Below are 25,434 nucleotides of genomic sequence, written 5' to 3' on the forward strand. Positions count from 1 at the left end.
GTAAATTTGGGGATAGGGTCGTGGCTAGTTGTAGTAACGGGGAAGGTTCCTGGATCCAACCCAAGCTCCCTACTCAATTGTCGTAATATCCTCCTTCTTCTTCTTCTTCCCGAGCACGCCCCTAGTACCGTTTTGAATGGCCTGAGTGGTCACTTTGATTGCTGAATAACTCATGATCTTGTTGGACTTGAGTCCCTCTTAAACCATGTCTCCCATTTTCACGACTCCATTAAAGGACTTTCCTACTGCTGACACCAAGTGACCAAAGTAAGTGGGTTCCAAAGCCTAAAGGAAATAATTAACCATCTCGCTTTCTTTCATCGGAGGGTCCACCCTCGCTGCTTGCTCTCTCCAACAGAATTCATATTCCCTAAAGCTCTCACCGGGCTTCTTTTCAAGCTTTGTCAACAACAGACGGTCTGGGATAATTTCGAGGTTGTACTGAAAATGGCAGGCAAAGGCCTAGGCCAAATCGTCCCATGTGTACCACCTGTTGTGATCTTGTCTGGTGTACCATTCTAAGGCCGATCCACTTAAACTTTGGCTGAAATATACCATCAGCAATTCATCTCTTCCACCTGCTCCTCTCATTTTGCTACAAAATCCTTTTAAGTGTGCTACTGGGTCACCATGCCCATCGTACAGATCAAACTTGGGCATTTTGAACCCTGCTGGCAACTGAACATGTGGGAACAGACATAAATCCTTATAGGCCACACTCACTTGACTTCCCAGCCCCCTCATATCTCAGAACGATTGCTCTAAGCTTTTGACCTTTCTGATCATCTCTTCATGCTCGGGATTTTTGGGCGATTTCTCGGTCTTTGCCGGGATATCAAGATAAGGGGTGTAAGGATATGGTTCTGGAACTTTGAAGGTGGGTTCGAGGGGATAGTACTGGTTGTCGTAAGTTTGGAACAGGGGTTCACTAGAAGATCGGTGTAATGTAGCAGGTGGAGGTGCCACAAAAACAGGTGTAATTGGTGGGGGAGGGTATGAGACTTGTTTGGGTGGTGGAGCTTGAGATGTATGGGAAGTGGCGCCATGGCATTGTTGGTAGAGGGGAAAGGCTGGAGATGAGTTCACAGTGGGAGGCTCCAGAGGTTGGGCTGATGGTGGGATATAAGCAGGGTTGGCAGGATAAACTGGTGGTGGATGACCCTTCGCCCAGGCTTTGTACATTTCAGCCATCTACTGCTTCAGCTTATACATTTCTTCCCTCATCGCATTAACGTCCATTTCTTCCACCTCTTTCGATGGGTCGACAATACTTGTTTCCGGTTCCTGGTCGACCATATTCAGCTTGTCTTTCGATCGGGTGTTATAGGAGTGAGTTGCCAGAATGCCAGTCAACTAACCACCTACATGGGCTTAATACATAAAACAACATCCTTGTTAGCGATTAGGCTTTAACAGATTGGTAACCGCACATTGGGCATGAATGCACCTAAATAGTTAACCGACCCTATTATGTGTTTGATCGGTTGCATGCGTCATCCCGGCCTTTTCTTTCTTTTAATTGCGAACTTCCCCCTTTTCTTTTCTTTTCTTTCCTTTCCTTTCATTCTTGCCTCTGTTCTCTCTTTTTTTTTACTCTCTCTTGATTTCTTATTTTCTCTCTTTTCTTTCTTGTTTTTCCGCTCTTTTCTTTTCTTTACTCTCTTGTTTTTTCTTTCTCTCTCTTTTCTTTTTTTCTTTACTCTCTTGTTTTTCCCCTTATTTTCTTTCTCTTTTTTTTTTATTATTTGGTTACAGTCGAATCCTATGGAGATTGCCTACGTATCATGACCCCGCATGAATTAGACCAAGCGTAGTCTTAGAGATAAGTGCAAAATAAAACATTTTTGGGATTTTCAGTTTTCATAAAAAACAAATGCTTCCATTACAAAACTCAAAACTAGCAAATTCCAAAAGACTAACAGATTTCGATGCAAAGATGAAATACAGACTCCAAAAATAGACATCATATTCCAATAGAAGAAAATACAGACTCGAAAACAATTTGACGGACTCTAGCAGAAAGAAAAACTCAACATGACTGACAGACGCTTAACAAAAGGGAAATGCAAACTCAAGCGAAAACATCATGAATGCATCAATGTTCCTGGTGCCCGTGGGACATCATTCAGTCTTGCCGCGGGACTATATGCAAGCTCCCTTTGAAGTCGATCCAAGTCGTTCATTATCTGTTTAACAAATGTCATTACTACTGCAAAGAAGGTAGTACGGGTCATATCCTCACAAATCCGGCACTTCATAACGATGTAGTCAGCAATGCTTCTAATTCTCTCTCTTATGGTGCCTTTTTCTTCTAACAAATGCCCAATCTGCTGGGCCCTGGCTTCCAAAGTTTGCTCAGTCGCATGATTTTGCTCCTGAAGTTGTTGCAAATCTATTTCTAATTGCGCCAATGATGTATAACAATGTTCCCTTTCAACTTTGAAGTCTTTTGCCTGTTTGATCATTTTGTTTTCTGTGGCGATGACCCTTTTCTTTAACCCTGCGACATCATCGTCGTACCTTTCTCTCAATTGCTTAATCAGGCGTACTCGATCATCTGCATTTTTAGCCAATTTCTTTCGAGCCTTGGCTAGTTCACTTTCTGCTTTGTTCAAATCAAAACTATAGTCATTTACTTTCTGCCTCAGGTTAGCTATGAGTTTTTTATCTCTGTCGCTTCGGGCTGGATTTTCTGCCGGTACTTTCATTTTCTGAATTTGAGCTCGAAGGGTCTCATTTTCTTTGGCTAGCTTTTTCTTTTCCCCTTCATCCGTTGTGACTTGCAGGCTATTCTCGAATTGAAGTTCTCTGACTTGCTTTTCTAATTTGCTTATGGTAGCCCTATACTCGTTTTCTTTGGTCAGCCAATCCCATTGCACTTGTGCTCCATCGGTGAATTGTTGGACATGGGGTCTCTTTGCGGGCCTGTCAGGTTCATATTGAATTCGGGATCTTTTACCATAATAGTGTAACTAGGCTCCACCTCGCCTCTAGATAGGTCTCGTACTTGTGTATTAGGCCCTAAGAATCTGCACTGATGCCAAATCCGGCGCACTTTCTTTTCTGGGAAGGCAGCTTTTGGATCTAACTTAATGACTTGCTGGCTCAAATCTTCATCGTGTGGGATGGTCTGGTATCGGCCCAATTGACGCAAGACTCTGTGCGGATCATAAGGCTGGATACTCCGAAGACCCATCAACAGCAAGAAACACACCTCAGCCGACATATAGATTACTTCGTTGACCGTGAGGCACCCGAATGTCCATTCGATCTTATTTGCGATCAAAGATCTCAAATGAGCATGACATGCTTCTGTACCATCCGGAAGCTCATAACCCTCTATTTGCTTTTCATGTTTTTCAATGCACTCAAGTCCAGTCATACTGCAATTCAAGTAGCCGGGACGGTGGCAAAGGTGTTCCTCCATCCATATTTGTAACAGCATATTGCACCCTTCAAAGAATTTTGCTCTTTCGCGACAGAGAGTGAGAGCTCGGTAAATTTCTGCCAAGATCAGCGGCACTATAGTCCCATTTGCCTCTTTCATCATAAAGTCGACTATCCCTACTAGCCTCATCTCTATGTTCCCGTCTTTTCTCGGGCAAACCAAGATACCCAGGAACGCCACTATGAAAGCTAATCCTCTCTGAGCTTCCCACTTGTCTTGATTTCCAGCGTGAGTAAGACCGGTATCTGCCGTTTCGAAGCCACGGGGATTCCCGTAACGTCGATACAGAAAGTAGAAGGTACAAAATTCTTTGGCCAGATTTCCGTCTCAGGTGTCCCGACTGATGCTTAATAAGTCCAAAAATTTATGGAGGGTCACTGTTCTTGGTGCTACCGGGTATTGACTTCTGAGATTCCCTTCGAAACCGGCATAGCCTGCTATCTCTTCTAGCATAGGAGTTAACTCAAAATCCACAAAATGGACCATATTATGTGTTGGGTCCCAAAACGGTATCAAGGCCTCAATCACGTCTTTTCTGGGCTTGACCTTCAACAGCCAAATGAGACCGCCTAGCGCTTTTGTCACAACTTTCCTGCTATCGCCCCCAAATCATGCCACCACATATGTAGCTCCAAAGGGATCTCTTCACGGACTGAGAAAGGTTCATTTTGATTTGTGTTCATCCTGCACATTTATTAAGGTGATTTTAATTAAAAGAAAACCATGACTCGTTTTGACTTAAGAGAAATGACCATTTTTCAAAATTTCCACAAAACATCCGGCCTTGCCCACACGGCCTCTCAACACTTCGAAAACGAAGATTTTAAGGCCGTGTCAGCTAACCAGCCAAAACCTTTAAAAGCGACAAAAATGGCTGTTCTTGCAAAAATAGTCTTCTGGCGCCCTTTTAGGGACATTCGGCTATTTATGACAAGAACAGCATCACCCTAATTATTAAGGTAAAATTTTGTTCTTTTGACTACTTTCGCAAAAAGGAAGTTGGACCCGATGGGGGTTGCCTACGTATCTCACACCCTGTGAGAATCAAACTGGCGTAGTCTGGGCAAATAAAACAAACTATTTTTTTCTTTAATTTCATTGGCACATAAAACTAATTTTGAAAACACCAACTTTTTTTTCCTCTTTTTTTTGTTTTTATTTTCTCAAAAATTCGGCAGGGTTTCGACACTATTTGGACATTGTTTTTTTAAAAAAAAAAAAAAGAGGGGATCAACTCTCTTCAACCCTCATACTGCTATTTCTCTTTCCTCAACTTTTCCCAATATTCATAAGTCGATCAGCACGCAAGTCCGAAGCAAATAATTGCACAAGTAGCAAGTAGGATGCATCAGGATGGTCTTTTATTTCGGGTGCACCTGTCCTAGACGGACCCAACCCCTATGTTGAGTCCATAAAGCCAAATGCACATGATGCAAGCAAACGTTCCTACTAGGAATCCAGCATGAGGTCTTGTTATACTAGGTTCAAAACCTGGGTTTATTGTTCTAGACCTGGCTTACCCGAGCGGACAGCTCGAGCCGAGGAGGGGTAGCGCACCGGGAATACAGAAGCTTCACTGGCTTTGCAACTTGTCTGAACCTTGTTCTAAATTTGGGATATGACTCTAACAGAAAAGAAGTCACACGAAGTGCACACTTCTTCATGATATAGAAAACTTAGAGAGAAGAGGGATTTCGCAACAGTTTATATACAGTTCACGGGAATATCAAAGCGGTAAAAGCAATCAATTAGCACATAAGACCCAAATCATGTAACAAAATCAGATTGGATAAAGCCAACTATAACAATTATTCTAAGCTCGAATTCTCGAACCCTGAACCAGAGATTCTAGGTTCGAGTCCCCAGCAGAGTCGCCAAAGCTATCACACCTCCCTTTTCACTACACCCCGTAAAGGGTATAAATACAAGGGAGTTTTTTCAATTAAAGGACAATCGAAATGGGATTTGTTTATTTAAAGATTCAGAGTCGCCACTTGGGATAATTTATGGTGTCCCAAATCACCGGTTTTAAAACCCGAATCGAGGAAAAATTGACTCTATTTAACAGTCCGCGAACCAGAAATCCGAGTAAGGAATTCTGTTAACCCGGGAGAAGGTGTTAGGCATTCCCGAATTCCGTGGTTCTAGCACGATCGCTTAACTGTCATATTCAGCTTAATTTTCTAATTTTAGAAACACGTTTTAACCTATGATGCCATTTTAGCTTTAAACCGCTTTTATTCATTTTATGGAAAATGTCAACGTCAACTAAAACACGTCTTTGGACCACGCCACATGAAATGCACCCGCAGTTCGAGACACATTTTATTTAATGTTGTTAAGATTTAGATTTGGGTCACATGAAATGCACACCCGAGTTTAGGAAGGTAATTTTAAATTACGCGCCTAAAGCAAGCTACAAAGTTCATAATTTAATTGTTTCTTCCTAAAACTACTTTGAGATTATTACGAAGTCATCAATTATGAAATTATTTGGAGTGTACTATTTTAGTTATTATTTATAAATTACTAAGTATATCTCAATATTCTTTTTCAACATTAAAATTCATTCATACGGTAGCTAAGAGAACTTAAAGAAACGACTAATACACTAACCTAACAATAGTATCTAACACGTAACCGAACCAAATTTATTAACAAGACTCTATCCAAAATATTTTAAGTAACATTCATCAAACACAGCAGGCCAATTTACCAGCAGAAAATGCCATAATACTTGGTTCATCAGCTTAATAGACCCGGTTACAAATATTAGTACCAATATCTCACACAACTCAATGTGACGGATACAAAAAAAATAATAGGGTTAAAGCAACATAATTTACACCCAGGCAATTGTAACAAACAAAACGGCATGACAAATTTCACATAACACAGTTGAACCAAATTTATGAGTTTATGTAAACCACTGAAGCTTATGTTGGAAAATTTTAACAAAAGAAGCCATAAAAATTGTCAACTCAGCAGCAACCAAACAAAATCTTATAAACATATAAGCTAATAAAACTTGAAGAAAAGAAGAAGCTAAGAATGAACCTCAAAGCAATAAACTTACTTCAATATTGCTAAGGCAAATCTTTCTATTGAATTTGAGCCAAAGCTACAACCAACTCGGAAATTAGACAACTCGAGACCGGAACATTTTCTAACGACCTCAGCCCCTCGAACGACATCAGAACCACCTCTCAGACGGCCTCGAAGCTCGCCGGAAGACCCAAACCACGCCAAAACGACGAGGCTTAGCTCCAGCTGATTTTGAGGTTATTTTCGGCTATTTTTTGAGCTGGTTTTGCTTCTCTTTTTTCAGTTGGATTTTGCTGAGCTTTGGAGCTGAGTTTCAGTGGAGTTTAGGGAGTCTTTGGGTAATGAAAGGATGATGCTTCATCTGGGTTTTTCGAGCTACAAGACGCGGAGGAGCATGAGTTTTGGGGCTGAGTTGCGGCTGTATTTCTTTTTTGGAATCGGGGGTGTCGTTCTCCTTTCCTTTTGTTTAAGAATTCAAAGGGGCTACTATTTTTGTTCTTTCTAAATGAAAAGTCAGAAATCCTTCTTCAAATCAAGGGACATGACTGCTGAAAAGGTCTCAGAAATTAGGTCCAGGTTGTTTCTCTTGGAGAAGAAGACGACGTGGGGGTGGGGGTCTCCTAAGGTCCGATTTTTTGAGTTTGGCTCCTCCTCTTTTGTTTTGTGCCTTCTTTTTTATATAGAGTTTAGGTTTTTTTTTGTAGGGTTTTTAGGTTAAGAGGTATGGGCCTAGGAATTATGGGCTTGGAAATTGTAGGGTAGGTCCAAAATTAGGCCTAAAAATGGGTTGCTCGAGCCCAAGTTCTATCCTTTTCCCGCGAATAAGACTAAAAATACGATCTCAATTATTAATTAGTCCTACTATTCAAATAATTATTAAAATAAAACTAATCATTAAAACAAATCTATTTTGGTATTTCAAATATCATATTAAAATAGAAATACGATACTATTTTTTGTATATATATTTTTTTAGATTAAAAATGACTACAAAACATTAATGAACCTATTTTTGTAAATTTTTGTTTTCTTGTAATAAAATAGAGTAAAAGAGTCAAAATTACTTAAAATATCTATATTATGCCTAAATTAAATATTACATTAATATATGAAAAATCTTGGGGAGGGTCAAAAATCACATGTCTACAAGTGTTCTCGCACATCCACCTCAACATCCTCATTTATGTTATTTTCTTCTTCTGTATATGTGAGTTCTTAACTGGCCAACACTCAGCCCTATACAACATGGTCGGTCTAACCACCACTCTATAAAACTTACCTTTGAGTATTGGTGGCACTTTCTTGTCACACAGGACACCAGACGCTAACCTCCACTTCATCCACCCCAGGGGCGGATCTAGCATATACCGGGCGGGTTCAATTGAACCCATTACTTTAGACGCGGAGTAAAATTTTATATGTAAAAATTCATTAAAATTGCAAAAATAGTATATATGAACCCATAACTAAAAATATAATGGGTTTAATGCTAAAATTTTTGAAAGTTGAACCCATAGGGTCTAAATCCTAGATCCGCCTCTGATCCACCCCACTCATATATGGTGTATGACATCCTCATCGATCTTCCCATCTCCCTGGATAACCGATCCAAGGTAACTTAAAAATACCGCTCTTGGGGATGACCTGTGATTCACACACTAATTACATCGATGTGTCAGTTATTTTTATAGTTTAAGAAAATAGATGGACGACCATTTGAGTTAATTCTTTTTCTGTTTATTCAAAAGGAATATTCGTTGAATATTGATGTGCAAAAAGGTGTCATTTGAGTTTGGTATACCAAACTTTTGCACATGAGGATATTACATTGTTCATCCGCCCTCATGAATATATCTATTTTACTATTTAACCAAAAAATAACATTCGAAAATATAATATACGTATAATTTGGATAATCGTATATAATCAATATATAAGCTATCTATATTGGTCACAAAAAGCAAAACGTAAATCTGACCAGATATTTTGAATAAAGATTCCACAACCGAATAGAGAAATGATTAACAAAAATAAAAAATAAAAAATTATTGACACATTAGAGTGAAACGTATTTTCTCAGCTTTGAGGTGGGTTTCGCTTAAATGAAATATCAAAATGTCTGAACGAGCGATTTTCTTTGTATCTGTAAATCTAATTAAAATTTTCTGTCACGTGTGCTTCGGTGACACATAATTGACATGCTCTTTTCATTTCACATGACAAAATTTGAATAGACATGGAGTTTAAAAGAAGAAAAAAGAATTTTAAACATGGAGTCTAAAATAAGTAATAGATATTTAAGTGGCCATAAATTATTTTATTAAGAGTGAAATAAAAAGTGCTAAATGAAATTGTTTCTAAAATTAGAAAATTATCCTTTTATTTGATATATAGTGACTAAAAAGAAAACATTATGCCATCAAGTGAAACGGAGGGAGTATGACTTAACAGTACGTAGATGGTCCATTTCTCCTTTAGCTTAGGACCAAAAGTTTAATTTCTTTTTACCAGAAATTTTAATGATCTAGTCCAGGTTCTATTGTTAGCTTAGGACGTCCCAAAAATTTCTTTTTACGAAATATTAGTTATGTACATATACCCCAATCTTATTACCACTTTCTTGGTGTTCGAATCCACCATAATAAACACTCTCTTTTCTTGTTGGCATTTTCTGCAAAAAGAAGAAAAAATGGCTTCTATGTGTGCGAATTCTACGACTTCCTAAAACACTTATGTTTCATTACATTCTAAAAACACTCTTCTCCAGAGTGTCTTTAATTTCATGCCTTCAATCACAAGACATTCTCATTGCCCATATACAAGCACAACTGTCCGATGCTCAAATATTCGCCGGCCGCGGCCAAATTACAAGCCAGGAAGATTCTCTGACCCTAACTATGTTGGTATTTTCGATACAACTCTTCGCGACAGAGAGTAGTCCCCTGGGGCCGCCATGACTAGTAAAGAAAAACTGGACATTGCACGTCAGCTGGCTAAGCTTGGTGTTGATGTTATTGAGGCTGGTTTTTCAGCTGCCTCTGGCGCTGATTTTGAGCTTATAAAGTTGGTTGCACAGGAAGTTGGTAATGTTGAATTGTGTGACTATATATTACAGAAAATGATGGAAATATTTTTAAATTTTAAGATGAAGGAAAAATTTGAACTAAAGATCTCTTGCTCGGGTACAATGTTGGTTTGCGTGACCATCTCACCTAAAAAGAAAAGAAATATTTTTAATTACTTTAATAATTAAGTTATACTATGTCTCAACAGGTAACTGCGTAGACGCGGAGGGGTATGAGCCGGTGATTTGTGCTTAGCAAGGTCTATGAAGAAGGATATTGATAGAGCTTGGGAAGCTATAAAGTATGCCAAGAAACCAATGCTTAACACGTTTATTGCGACGAGTGATATACACATGAAGTATAAATTGAAGATGAGTAGAGAAGAAGTTGTTGAGAGAGCTAGAAGTATGGTGACATATGCGAGGAGTTTGGGATGCGAGGATGTTCGGTTTGGCATTGAAGATGCTACAAGGTTCGTATTTCTTACACTATTAGTTCTTCTGCACATGCTTTGCACGTGGATTACAAATTATTTAGTATACACGATTTTGGAAAATCGCAAAAACATCATTTAAACGTCTTATTTCTTTTGAATAGATTGGCACACGTTCATATCTATTATTTTATTTAAATAAATATAAAGTGACGTGAACCAAAATCAACAAATAAAGATAATTTCATGTGTAAAGATAATATTTTTAAGAATATTTTAATTTTTTTATATGTTTTTTTTGTGTATTCCCTTTTATTTACAAAGGAAAAAAGAGCAAAAGATGAACAAACCAAAGTGTACATGATAACGGGTTAATGCTCGTTGTGATATGGTGTTCATCTCATTCAAATGATTTGGTAGCCAATTTTGTTGACTTGGCTTGGTTTGGTAGCCAACCTTGTTGAATTGGTATGATTTGGTAGCCAATTTTATTGACTTGGCTTGGTTTGGTAGCCAACCTTGTTGAAATTGTGAAAAGGGTGTGCAAATTGTCAAATATTGTAGGCTTTAGAGAGTGAGGTTTTGGCTATAAAAGGAGAGCTTTAACTCTCATTTCTACACACCAAAAAAAAGAGAGAAAAGAGATAGCGCAAGGTATTCCATAAACTATAAGAAAATGGTTTGTGAAGAAAAATAGAGTGTGAGAGATATTGTAGTGAGGTGGAAAAAACAAAATAGTGTTTATTTCTTTTGAGGGTGTAGTGGTCTTAGGAGTATTTTTACTCGTTACTACACAGTGTAAAATTTCTCGTTATAGTGATATCAGTTGCTCTTCTTGGCCGTGGATTCAGAAGGGTTTCCACGTAAAATCTCGGTGTCATTATTGCTACATTTCTATTCTTGCTTATTTAACCATAAATTAGTGTTCTGCGTTTATCACTAATACCGTGAATATTATTTTTACGGGGTTTATTCCCAACAAGTGGTATCAGAGCCAATGTTCTGTCTGAGTATGCTCTGTGGTTGCAGCACAGTCTGAATTTCCACATCAGAAAAGAATTACTTTGGTCTCCTAATACATAGTATTTATATTTGTGATAAACGATGAAAGCCAACACTAGTAGAATGGTTACTTTGAATGGCACAAATTATGCCATTTGGAAGGGCAAAATGGAAGATTTACTCTATGTCAAGAATTTTCATCAACCTGTCTTCGCCACTATAAAGCCTGATAATAAATCAGATGAAGAGCGGAATCTGGTACACAGACAGGTTTGCGGCTTTATTAGACAGTAGGTTGACGATAATGTTTTGAACCATATTTCTGGGGAGACACATGCTCGGACCCTATGGGAGAACCTTGAAAGTTTGTGTGCTCGGAAAACTGGAAATAACAAGATGTTTATGATAAAGCAGATGTTGGGTTTAAAATACCATGATGGTTCCGCAATGAAAGATCATTTGAATAATTTTAAGGGGATCATGAACCAGTTATCTGCTATGGGCATTAAATTTGATGAAGAAATTCAAGGCATGTTTCTACTTGGTTCCTTACTAGATTCTTGGGAAATTCTTAGAACTTCTTTATCAAATTCTGTTCTGGATGGTGTGATCTCTATGGATCTTTATGGATCTTGCCAAGAGCAGCCTTTTAAATGAAGAGATGAGAAGAAATCTCAAGGTTCCTCCTCATCAAATGTCTTGGTGACTAACTCTAGGGGGAGAGGCAAGAATCAGGGTTCTCAAAATAGAGAACATAGTAGAAGCTGATCCAGAAGCAGACTTAAAGATATTGAGTGTTATCATTGCGGGAAGAAAGGGCACACAAAGAAGTTCTGTCGGATTTTGAAAAAGGAGAATAGAGATAAGAAACAGAAAGAAGATGGCAATCATGTGGCCACCGTCACTACAGAAGATCTTGTTACCGTCCTTGATGTAGATCTGATAAATATTGCTTGTGATGAGTCAAGCTGGGTTGTGGACTGTGGTGCCGCATCCCATATGGCATCAAGGAAGGAATTTTTCTCATCCTATACACAGGGTGACTTTGGAACTTTGAGTATGGGTAATGAGACTGTATCTAGGGTGGCTGGTATTGAACGATTTGTTTGGAAACTAGTATTAGAACTAAACTAGTTTTAAACAATGTAAAACATGCACCTGATATTTGTTTGCACTTGATCTCTATTGGTATTTTGGATAATGAGGGATATGTCAGTACCAATGGTGCTGGAAAGTGGATGCTCACTAAGGGTTCCATGATTATGGCTAGTGGGGGGAAAACGTCGTGGTCTATACTGGTTTATGGCCTCTACCTGTGTTAATATGGTGAATGCCGTTGAGAGCCATAACTCTTCAACGTTATGGCATAAGAGGCATAGCCACATTAGCGAGAAAGGACTAAATTTTCTGGCCAATAAGAAATTGTTTTCGAATTTTGAAAGTGCAAAATTAGAAAAATGTGAGCACTGATTGGCTGAAAAACAAAAAAAGAGTTTCTTTCCAGTCTCATCCTCCTTCAAGAAATATAGAGTTACTTGAGTTGGTGCATTCAGATTTATGTGGTCCAATGAAGATAAGGGCTTTGGGTGGTGCACTTTATTTTGCTACCTTTACTGATGATTGCTCAAGGAAACTTTGGGTCTACATCTTGAAGACTAAAGACCAAGTGTTGGGTGTCTTTAAGCAGTTTCAGGCTTCAGTTGAAAGAGAAACTGGAAAGAAGCTGAAGTGTATTCATACTGATAACGGTGGTGAATATTGTGGATTGTTTGATGAATACTGCAAGCAACAGGGTATCAAACACCAGAAGACTCCTCCTAAAACTCCTCAGCTTAATGGATTAGAAGAAAGGATGAACAAGACCTTGATGGAAAGAGTCAGATGTTTGCTTTCTGAAGCAAAGTTGCCGAATTCCTTTTGGGGTGAGGCTTTATTGACCGCCGCACATGTTATTAATCTATCCCCTGTGGTTGCTTTGTAAAGTGATGTTCCAAACAGAGTTTGGTATGGCAAGGATGTTTCCTATGACCACTTGAAAGTGTTTGGTTGCAAAACTTTTGTACATGTGCCTAAAGATGAGAGGTCAAAATTAAATGCCAAGACAAGGCAGTGCATCTTCATTGGTTATGGCCTTGATGAGTTTGGTTACAGGCTATATGATCCAATTGAGAAGAAGGTCATGAGAAGCCGTGATGTTATCTTCGTGGAGGATCAAACCATTGAAGATATTAACAAAGCGGAGAAGCTAAAATCTCCAAGTTCTGAAGGTTTAGTTAATCTTGATCAAGTTCCTCATACAAATGTGGATGACGTTGGTGGGCTCAATGATGATGGTGATGCCCAGAACCATATTCCAGATCAGCATATTGATGGTGATGGTGATAACAATGCTAATGTTGATGAGGTATATATTCGTACTCACGAAGCTGTGGACGAGCTAGATATTCCACTTAGGAGGTCCTCTAGACCACGTACTCCTTCCTCCCGTTATTCACCCAATGAGTATGTATTACTCACTGATGGGGGAGAACCTGAATGTTATGCGGAGGCCATAGAATATGAGCACAATGATCAATGGGTTTAAACCATGCAAGATGAGATGAAATCTCTGCATGAGAACCATACTTTTGAGTTGGTTAAATTGCCTAAGGACATGAGAGCTTTGAAGAACAAGTGGGTGTTCAAAGTTAAAGCTGAAGAACATAGTTTGAAGCCAAAATACAAAGATAGATTGGTTGTCAAGGGATTTGGTCAAAGGAAAGGTATTGACTTTCACGAAATATTTTCTCCTGTCGTGAAAATGTCCTCCATTCGTACAGTTCTTGGTTTGACTGCCAGTCTTGATTTGGAGATTGAGCAGATGGATGTGAAGACTGATTTTCTTCATGGAGATTTATATGGAACAACCTGAAGGCTTCAAGGCAAAAGGTAAAGAAAATCTTGTATGCAAACTTAAGAAGAGTATATATGGATTGAAGCAAGCTCCCAGACAGTGGTACAAGATGTTTGAGTCTGTTATGGGGGAGCAAGGCTACAAGAAGACTTCTTCAGATCATTATGTGTTTCTACAAAGAGTTTCTGATGATGATTTTATCATCCTCTTGCTATGTGTGAATGATATGTTGATTGTAGGAAGGAATGCTTCCAAGATTGACGAGTTGAAGAAATAGTTGAATAAGTCTTTTGCAATGAAAGACTTGGGTTATGCTAAGCAGATTTTGGGCATGAGAATTACTCGTTCAAGAAACGAAAGGAAGATTACTTGTCACAGGAGAAGTACATAAAACGTGTACTGGAGCGCTTCAATATGAAAAGTGCTAAGTTGGTTCGCACACCCCTTCCTGGTCATCTGAAGTTGAGTAAGAAGATGTATCCTACAACAACGGAGGAAAAAGAGAGAATGGCCAAGATTCCTTATTCCTCTACTGTCGGAAGTTTGATGTAAGTATGCACTCGAACAGATATTGCTCATGCAGTCGGTGTTGTTAGCAGATTTCTCGAAAATCCAGGAAAAGAGCATTGGAAGCTATAAAGTGGATACTCAGGTATCTAAGAGGAAGCTCTCATGAATGCTTATGTTTTGGAGGATCAAATCCAACTTTGAAGGGCTATACAGATTCTGATATGGCAGGTGACCTTGATAACAGAAAATCCACTACTGGATATTTGTTTACTTTTTCAGGGGGAGCTATTGTGACGACCCGGCCAGTCGTCTCATGAGTTACCGCTCTGTTTTCCCATTTATGCTTCATTATACTTCGTTATCTGTGTTTTATATGATCAAATTGAGTAGTTTGCGTTCGGAGTGGATTTGGTAAGAAATGAGACACTTAGTCTCTTTTAAGAAGGTATAAGTTGGAAAAGTCAACCAGATGTTGACTTATATGTTAGAGGGCTCGGATGTGAGTTCCGATGGTTCGGTTAGCTTCGGAAGGTGATTTATGAATTATTAGTGTGATCGGAATTGGTTTTGGAGGTCCGGAGTAGAATTAGGCTTGAATTGGCGAAGTTAGTATTTTGGCGATTTTCGATTAGTTGGTGAGATTTTGATCCGAGGGTCGGAATGGAATTTCGAGAGTTACTGTAGCTTCGTTATGTCATTTGGTATGTGTGTGCAAAAATTTTAGGTCATTTGGACGTGGTTTGGTTGGGTTTTTGATCGAAAACGTATTTCGGAAGTTTTTAGAAAACTTAGGCTTGAATTCGATGTGAATTGATGGATTTGGCATTGTTTGAGGTGTTTTGATGATTGGAACAAATTTGAATAAGGTATTGGGTTGTGTTGGTGCTTTTGGTTGAGGTCCCGGGGGCCTCGGGGTGATTTCGAATGGCTAACGGGAAGTTTGGAACTTGAGGGATTGCAGATTTTTCTGCTGCTTCTGGTGTTTTCACACCTGCGGTTTGGGGATCGCAGATGCGGTATCGCAGATGCGTTGATTGGATCGCATAAGCAGAAAGGCTGAGGAAGGCCTGGAACCGCAGATGCGGAAGGGGGGCCGCACCTGCGGAGCCGCAGAAGCGGCGAGTGGACCGCAAATGCGGTGTTGGTCCATTAAGTGAAAGTTCGTAGATGCGAAGATATGACCGCAGAAGCGGCTATTTGACCGCAGATGCGGTTATGTCTGGGCAGAAGGTATATATGTTTCTTCTTCATGATTTTTGAAGGGTTTAACCATTTTTAACTTCGGACTTAGAAAATTTTGAAGAGAGATTTCAAGGGAACTTCGATAAAGTAAGGATTTTGGACTTAAAACACACTTCTATGGTGGTATTTCATGAATTAGGACTGAAATTTAAGGAATTAATGGACTAAAGATGGAGGTTTAGGGCTTGAGTTTAAGAGGGCTTAAATTAAGGATTTGAGGGGTCAATTGAACTCCGATTCTGGTGTTTTTGATATGTATGAACTCATGGGAAGATAAGGAATCTAATGATGTGAAAATTTCTGAGTTTCGAGAAGTGGGCCCGGGGCTCGGGTTTTGCTAATTTCAGGTTTTTTTATATTTTTTAATAGTTTTTGCTTGAGCTTTGTTCCCTTAGCATATTGTGATGTATTCGTTTGGTTTTGGTTAGATTTGACGGGCGAGGAGGCCGATTTGAGAGGCAAAGGTGTCGCGAGCTAGAGATTTATCCGGTTTGAGGTGAGTAATGAATGTAAATGATGTCCTAAGGGTTTGAAACCCCGGATTTGCACATCGTAGTGCTATATTGAGGTGAGACACACTCTTGATGATGAGCGTGGGGTCGTTTACTATTGTGGATGTGACTTGGTCCATACCGATTGATGATTTTACCGCGTATTTGATTGAAACTTATTTGTTATCATCGTTATTTGGACTGATTGTTATATTTGGGCTACGCGCCAACTATTTGAACCCTCTGAGGATTTTTATCACTATTTTCTCACTGTGTTAACTTACTACTTGAACTCAATCGTACTGTTTTCCACTGTTTTACAACTCAGCCACTTTTTACTCGGTGTTGGAACTAAAATGATGTTTTGGGCTGAGGACTACTGTTTTACTAATGCCCGAGGGGCTTATGTGATTTCTGGACTGAGTATGGCCGAGGGCCAGATGTAAGGATACAATGATACTGATATGAGGCCAAGGGCCTGAGATATATACATACGCCACGAGGTGGCTGATATTGATATGAGGCCGAGGGCCTAGATTTGATGCCATAAGATGGCTTGATATTGCGCTTGGGCCGTAAGGGGCCCCTCCCGGAGTCTGCACTCCCCCAGTGAGCGCGGGTACCCAGTTGTGATATGAGAGAGAGACCTCGAGGGGCTGGTACTGTTCTACGTATTTATTTTTCTTTAACTATCTGTCACTTAACTGCTTATCTGTTGTAGAATTATCTCATTCCGCTTTTCATTGGTTAATTGCTTTTATACTACTTGTTTAACATCCGTATTATAGGTTATCCTGTGTATACATGATTTTTTACTCTCAGTCATTATTTATTCTTATTACTCACTGGGTCGGAGTACTCACATTACTCCCTGCACCTTGCATGCAGATCCAGGTGTTCCAGAGGCTGAGTGAGAGCTTTCCAGTCGATCGGCATTATCTAGGAGTATCGAGGTAGCTGCATGGCGTCCGCAGCCCTGATTTCTCCCTTCCTTTCTATTGTATTCCGCATTCCTAGACTGTTTGTGTAGTAGGCTGTTGAACTTGTATTAGAGGCTCGAGACTTGTGACACCGGATCGGTGTGGGCTATGTAGTAGTATTATCTTTTGACTTCCGCATATTTAACTTGTTGTTTCAGAACCTTATTATGTTAATTTGACAATTAAACTATGTTAGCTGATATTGGACTTTATAAGAAAATGGGTTGTGGTTGATAGTTGGTCAGGTTTGTCTAGCAATATGTTGGGCGCTATCACGATCGGGGTTGGGGTCGTGACAACTATAACATGGCAGTTGAAGTTGCAGAAGTGTGTCCCGCTATCTACAACTGAAGCGGAGTATATTGCGGCTACTGAAGCTGGCAAAGAGATGATATGGCTCAAGAGATTTTTTCAAGAACTTGGATTGCGACAGATGAAGTATGTTGTCTATTGCGATAGTCAGAGTGCAATAGACCTAAGAAAAAACTCCATGTACCATGCGAGAATAAAACACATTGACGTCAGATATCATTGGATTCGTGAGCAAGTGGAGAACGAATCACTTCAGTTCAAAAAGATTCACACAAGTGAAAATCCTGCTGATATGTTGACCAAGGTAGTACCAAGAGACAAGTTCGAGCTATGCAAAGAACTTGTCGGCATGCACTCAGACTAGAAGACAGTGGTACCTCCTCTAGATGAATGAGACTGGAGGGGGAGATTGATATGGTGTCCATCTCATTCAAATGATTTGGTAGCCAATTTTGTTGACTTGGTTTGGTTTGGTAGTCAACCTTGTTGAATTGGTATAACTTGGTAGCCAATTTTATTGACTTAGTTTGGTTTGGTAGCTAACCTTGTTGAAATTGTGAAAAGGGTGTGCAAATTGTCAAATATTGTAGGCTTTAGAGAGTGAGATTTTGGCTATAAAAGGAGAGCTTTAACTCTCATTTCTACACACCAAAAAAAAAAGAGAAAAGAGAGAGAGCAAGGTATTCCATAAACTATAAGAAAATAGTTTGTGAAGAAAAATAGAGTGTGAGAGATATTATAGTGAGGTGGAAAAAGCAAAAGAGTGTTTATTTCTTTTGAGGGTGTAGTGGTCTTAGGAGTATTTTTACTCATTCTACACAGTGTAAAATTCCTCGCTATAATGCTATCAGTTGCTCTTCTTGGCCGTGGTTTTTCCCTTATTCGGAAAGGTTTCCACATAAAATCTTGGTGTCATTATTGCTGCATGGTGTCATTATTGCTGCATTTCTATTCTTGCTGATTTAACTATAACTTAGTGTTCTGCGTTTATCACTAATACTGTGCATATTATTTTTACGGGGTTTATTCCCAGTACGTTGTTATTCATATAAGCACAATACATCAAATTAATAATATAAACCCAAGAATAAATGCTTGTTTCACTTTAATAAAATGTTCAACCTTATCATTCATAAATATTGAACTTCATCAGAAATTCACATAGAATCATAATATAAAAAAGATAATAAGTGAAACTACGGCAGTAGAATATTATTATTGTTGTTGTTGTTGTTGTTGTTATTATTATTATTATTATTATTATTATTATTATTATTATTATTATTATTATTATTATTATTATTATTTGTATTGGATTTGAGATTTTGTCTATTTTTAAAGTCATAGCGTGTCTTTCGCACAAATTTCTTCTTAATTCATCACTTAGACGACTTTGCATTTTTATAGGCAAAAATATTATTTGGAGTAAAACATATTTTATATGTCACTTCCAGGAATAAAAAAAATCCACAGGATTATATAGTACCATAAAATGTCACAATAAACGTTTAAGGAAAAAATACAACAATAGAAACTCAGTAACAATTTTCAGTAATTTATGCTGAGATATTATATGCCATACGTGCAACCATTGGTCCGGTGAGTATGTGGTACCAAATAGCAAGATCGAACACCTTGTTCCATCAACTATAAACATATACATGTTAGAAATAATATTGTCATTCCCTACTTATCGTGAAGTTTAAGTTGTAAGGCTTGAGGGCAATTTTTAGCAAAGTCTTGATACAGACAGTTATGAAAATGCTGAACGGGAAACGCTAATTAATGCATATTATACTTCACAATAAAGAAATAAAATAATATTAAATATTTGAATAGTTCCGAAATATATAAAAGTCGTACAAACATAATAATTTACAGGGTGATGATATCCAAGTATATCCTTTGTTATCAAAGGACATCAATTTTTCTATTTTTCTTTTTCTTTTTTAATTTATGGTCTACATGGATAACTTCGTTCAACAGTCCATGCAAATTTACTGGAAGAACACAACACAACAAAAAAAATGACTTACTGACCATCTCAGACGCCCATGTTGTTCCCATTCATGTGCTTATAACATCCTATTCCTTCACTTACTCCCCCCCCCCCCCCCCCCCCCCCCCCCCCTTTTCACCATTATTTCTTTTTTTCCTCAAATTATTTTATAGACCCAAGAAAATTGGAACAACCTTATATGTTGTTTATGAAGGCTAAAGAAATTAAATGATTATAATGTAGAAGGAATAAAAGCCTAATTTTTTAGAAGGGGTTATATACAAATATGGTTGAAGGTTCTATGCATCATTGGAATTTAAAATATGGCTAAAGGCTCGGTTAAAGCCTTTTATGTATCATTGACATTTAAAATAGATATGACTATTTCACTAAGATCAATGAACATATTTACAACAACAACAACAACAACAACAACAACAACATCCCAGTATAATCTCACAAGTGGGGTCTGGGGAGGGTAATATGTACGCAGACCTTATCCCTACCCCGAGGGGCAGAGAGGTTGTTTCCAGGAGACCCTTGGTTCAAGAGAGCAACAAGAGATAATATATTAGTACTATCAATAGACTCATAGTAAATAACATAAAATAACAAAATAACAACAATATAAGAAATATAGGAAATACGAAAAGGATGTAAGGTATACTAATATCCAACAGATACAGCCCTGCATCAGAAGCTGGTCAGTAGCATCCTAGGTCTAACTCCTAAATGGCTAGTCTCCCTCTAGTGCGCTGTAGTAATATTCACAAACTTCCCCCTAACCTAAAACCTTAATGCCCGACCTCCATAATTCCCTGTCAAGGGCCATGTCCTCAGAAATCCTAAGTCGTGCCATGTCCTACCTGATCACCTCCCCCAAATACTTCTTAGGTCTCCCTCTACCTCTCCTCGTGCCCACCACAGTCAGTCGCTCACACCTCCTCATTGGTGCATCAGTGCTCCTCCTCTGAATGTGCCCGAACCATCTGAGTCTCACTTCCCGCATCTTGTCCTCCATGGGGGCCACACCCACCTTCTCTCGAATATCTTCATTCCTAAACTTATCCATCCTTGTATGCCCGCACATTCACCTCAACATCCTCATCTCTGCTACTTTCATCTTCTGGGTGTGTGAGTTTTTAACCGGCCAACACTCGATCCCATACAACATAGCAGGCGTAACCACTGCTCTATAAAACTTACCTTTTAGTAACGGTGGTACTTTCTTGTCATACAAGACTCCCGTTGCTAACCTCCACTTCATCCACCCCACCCCTATACGATGTGTGACATCCTCGTCGAACTCCCCGGTCCCCTGAATAACTGACCCAAGATACTTGAAACTACCCCTCTTAGGGATGACTTGAGAGTCGAGCCTCACTTCTACTCCTGCTTCCGTCGGCTCGACCCCAAATTTACACTCGAGGTATTCCGTCTTTGTCCTGCTTAGCCTGAAACCTTTAGACTCAAGGGTATGTCTCCAAACCTCTAGCCTCTCATTGACGTCGCGTTGTGTCTCGTCAATCAAGACTATGTCATCAGCAAATAGCATGCACCATGGCACCTCCCATTAAATATGATGTGTTATGGCATCCATCACCAGGGCAAATAGGAAAGGGCTGAACGCAGACCCTTGGTGCAACCCCGTAACAACCGGAAAATGGTCGGAGTTGCCTCCTACTGTCCTAACCCAAGTCTTAGCTCCATCATACATGTCTTTAATCACCCTAATGTAGTCAACCAGGACCCCTTTAACCTTTAGGCATCTCCATAGGACCTCCCTAGGAACCATGTCGTACGCTTTCTCTAGATCGATAAACACCATGTGGAGATCCTTTTTTTTATCCCTATATTGTTCCATAATCCTCCTAATAAGGTGGATAGCTTCTGTGGTAGATCGTCACCCCATGAACCCGAACTGGTTATCTGAAATAGACACCGTCCTTCGCACTCTCATTTCTACCACTCTCTCCCAGACTTTCATGGTATGACTCAATAATTTGATACTCATATAGTTGTTACAGCTCTGAACATCACCTTTGTTCTTATACAGAGGAACCATTGTACTCCACCTCCACTCTTCAGGCATCTTATTAGTCTTGAATATAACATTAAACAGCCCAGTAAGACATTCCAAGCCTGCTCTACCCACACACCTCCAAAGTTCAACCGGAATTTCGTCTGGCTGGTAGCTATGCCCCTCCTCATCTTACGCATTGCCTCCATGACCTCATCGACCTCAATGTCCCTACAATAACTTAATTTATGGGGGTTGTTGGCATTCCTCAATTCACCTAGCACAATATCCTGATCCCCTTATTTATTTAGAAGTTTATGAAAGTAGGTCTGACATCTCCTCTTAATCTGGTCATCCCCCATCAAAACATGTCGTCATCATCTTTTATGCACCTCACTTGGTCCAGATCCTGAGTCGTCCTCTCTCTAACCTTAGCGAGTCGGAATAACTTCTTCTCCCCTCCTTTGTTCCCTAGTTCCTCATACAGATGAGCAAAAGTTGTCGTCTTAGCCTCCATTACTGCCATCTTCGCCTCCTTCCTAGCTACCTTATATCTCTCACTGTTCGCCCTCTTCTCCTCCTCTCCAGAGCTCCCTACGAACTGCAGGTACGCCGCCTTCTTCGCTTTCACTTTATCTTGGACAATTGCATTCCACCGCCAGTCTCCTTTGTGGCCACCGGTGCGGCCCGAAGATATCCCTAATACCTCTCTCGCCGCCTTCCTTATACAATCAGCCGTCGTCGACCACATAGTGTTTGCGTCCCCACTACTTCTCCAAGCTCCCATTGCCGATAACCTTCCTTCCAACTCCTGAGCTTTATCCTTAGTCAAGGCGCCCCACCTAATCCTCGGACGGCTTCATACTGACCTCTTCTTCCTCCTTATCCTAATAACAATGTCCATCACCAAAAGCCTATGTTGTGTTGCTAGGGTCTCACCTGGTATAACTTTGCAATCCTCGCACAACCTTCTGTCGCATCTCCTGATGAGGAGATAGTCAATCTGAGTCTTCGCCACCGAACTTTTGTAAGTAACCAGATGCTCATCCCGCTTCGGAAAACTTGAGTTCGCAATCACTAGATCGAATTCCTTGGCAAAGTCCAACAGCGAAGCGCCCCCTCCGTTCCGCTCACCGACACCAAAGCCACCATGCACCTCAGTATAACCAACTGCATATGACCCAATATGACCATTGAAATCTCCTCCTATGAATAACCTCTCCGAAGGCGGAATACTACGAACGATGTCATCCAACCCCTCCCAAAAATGCCTTTTAATCTCCTCATCCAAGCCTACTTACGGCGCGTACGCGCTAATGACATTTAAAGTACACTCACCCACCACCAATTTAATAGTCATTAGTCTATCATTCACCCACCTGACCTCCACCACCGAATCTCTAAGATGGTTATCTACCAGGATACCTACTCCATTCTTACCCCTCAGGACTCCAGAGTACCATAACTTATACCCATCCACGTTTTTCGCCCTCGATCCAACCCACCTAGTCTCCTGGACACACGCTATATTAATCTTCCTCTTCTGAACCTATCAATGAACATATTTAGTTACTTACTAAAAGGATACAACTTTTCTGAAAAGACACTTCAAATTAATTTTTTTCTTAATAAGTATAAGTATTTTTATTGAATAATATTTAAGGTATTTAAATTATTTGAAAGTGTATTTTGATAATCCAACTTTCAAATTTAGAGCTTCCCACTTTTATAATAATATATATATATATAGATTAGGTCATTTAAAATATAATTAGAGGTACGCAGAGGCGGACCTAGAATTGAAAAATGACGGGGGCACTATTATCTTTAATATAGATGGAGTGGAAAACTCTACCGATAGTTATTGGGTCCCTCCAATGCCGACAAAATTTCGATGATGACTGACATGTATGAGTGAGTGAGGAGGTGAAGTTGGGTATGGATTATGTTAAAAAAGGAAGAGAGAAATGATTTGGAGCGTTTAAGGCAGAGGTTTAATCAAAACAAAAAAGAGTTGAAAAGAAATATTAAAAGAAAAAAGGTGTTTTTTTGGGGGGGAGGGGGGAGGGGGAGGAATGAAACCTATGGTGAAAAGGCAAGACATAAACAAATAATCTAGGCTATAGTTAATATTTCAGCTAAAAAGGAAAAATTACTAAAGGTGAGGGAGCAGGGAATCAAACCCAGGACATCTCACACCATAGAAGAGGTAAATAGCAGATTCTACTAACGGGATTTTACTGGGTATATTATTGTTGTTGTTACTAATGTTGCCAACGGGCTTTTGTGCTTTAGGGTGCACAATTATATATATATATATATATATATATATATATATATATATATATATATATATATATAATTTTTACAATTAAGTTATGATGACCTCCCTACCATATACGTAGGTCCGCTTCTGGAGGTACATGATATTCAAGTGAAATGTATTACATTTTCATTCCACTAAGAGGAATATAAGTCAAACCCTTTATTGGCTCCTACACTTTTGAGTGGTTTGGTTGATTGTTTAGGGTAATGGCGAAGTCAGAAATTTCCTTAATGGTATTCAAACTTAAAGAAATAAAATATTTTCCGATAAAGAGTGTTCAATATATGTTATATACCTCTAAAATCTAATATTTTACTTATACGTGTAGTGTAAATTTTTCGAGGAAGGATGATCAGTTGGCCACCCTTTGGGATATGTAGCTTCGCCCCTGATTTAGGGGACTGTCTAGATTGGAATAATCTTAATAAGAAAATATATTTGGATAGTTATAGTTCTACTGAAGATTTATAGGTTGAAGAACTATTTTTGAAAAATATGATAAAACCACTTTTTTATAAGAAAAACCTCAGTAGAGGACTAGCTCTTCAACTTGTTGCTAAAGGAATTCGTGTTAATGGTACTGTAGCTCCTGAGTCCTGGGCCAGCGTGAACTCCTGTGCTGTGAAAGTGGCAACCTTGCCGAGGAAAAAGTTTAAGCTTTAGGGGTGTGTTTGGTATGGAAAAATATTTTTTTGATTGGTGTGTATAAAAAAAATTAAAAAATACTTTTTTAGGAAAATAATTTTTAATTACTCTCCTCACCCCCTTTCCCAAAATTCCCATGTTTCTGTGCTCTCTACATTATGAAAAAAAAGTATTTTTTTGTTGAAATGAAATAAAATACTTTTTCTACATTATGACAAAAAAATACTTATTTTGCTGAAATGAAAAGAAAGTACTATATCTACAATATGAAAAGAAAGTACTCTTAATAATATTTCTATTTAGGTTGGGGTCGGTGGTAGGGTGTGGGTGGGTGGTGGGGGTAGTGGTGGGGTAGGGGTGTATGGGGTTGGTGGGATGGGAAATAGCGCGGAGAAAGTTGAAAAAGAGTTTGAAAAACGTTTTCCCTTATCTTGATAGGGAAAACATTTTTCTCCAATCGGAGAAAATGAGTTCGTGAGAAAAATATTTTCTAAAATATTTAAGCCAACTAAACATAGAAAAATTGAAAAATATTTTTCAAAAAATATTGTCCGTCATACCAAACACACCCTAGTATCTAAAAGTTTTCCGCCGTTGATGAGTTCTATGGCTGTCCAACGGGACGGGACGTCCCGTCCCGTCTCGCGTCCCGTCCCGTCTCGCGTCCCGTCCCGTCCCGCTTCAAGTTAAATGGGATGGGACAATGTTAAATGGGATACGGGATGGGACGAGACGACCATTTCGTCCCGTTTGTCCCGTCCCGTTTCGTCCCGTCCCGTTTCGTCCCGTTTGTCCCGTCCCGTTTCGTCCCGTCCCGTCCCGTCCCGCATCCCGTCCCGTCCCGCGTCCCGTCCTGTCCGGTCCCGCCAATTTTTTTTTTAAAAAACACTAGTCGTTGGGCAACGACTTAAATTGCAAAAATAGTCGTTGCCAACGGTCCAAACAGCCCCTACCCCCTCCACCCCCCCAAAACACCCCCATAATGGTATCCCCGCTGATCAAATTGTTGATTCTGATTGCGAT

The 25,434-nt window shown here is 39.4% G+C and overlaps 2 long non-coding RNA genes across 2 annotated transcripts; one reads left to right on the plus strand and one right to left on the minus strand.

The window, feature by feature from the left end:
• Positions 1-1,682: 1,682 nt before the first annotated feature.
• Positions 1,683-7,142, minus strand: LOC142181141 (uncharacterized). Its single transcript, XR_012709476.1, has 2 exons — positions 6,525-7,142; positions 1,683-4,132 (listed from the first exon to the last, which is right to left on the minus strand). It is a non-coding gene; the product is annotated as an uncharacterized LOC142181141 (long non-coding RNA).
• A 1,997-nt stretch (positions 7,143-9,139) lies between these two features.
• On the plus strand, positions 9,140-17,296 carry LOC107772559 (uncharacterized). Its single transcript, XR_001645096.2, has 3 exons — positions 9,140-9,576; positions 9,767-10,030; positions 17,018-17,296. It is a non-coding gene; the product is annotated as an uncharacterized LOC107772559 (long non-coding RNA).
• Positions 17,297-25,434: the final 8,138 nt, after the last annotated feature.

The sequence above is a fragment of the Nicotiana tabacum genome, chromosome 5 (assembly GCF_000715075.1).
Source record: "Nicotiana tabacum cultivar K326 chromosome 5, ASM71507v2, whole genome shotgun sequence".
Classification (NCBI taxonomy): Eukaryota; Viridiplantae; Streptophyta; class Magnoliopsida; order Solanales; family Solanaceae; genus Nicotiana; species Nicotiana tabacum.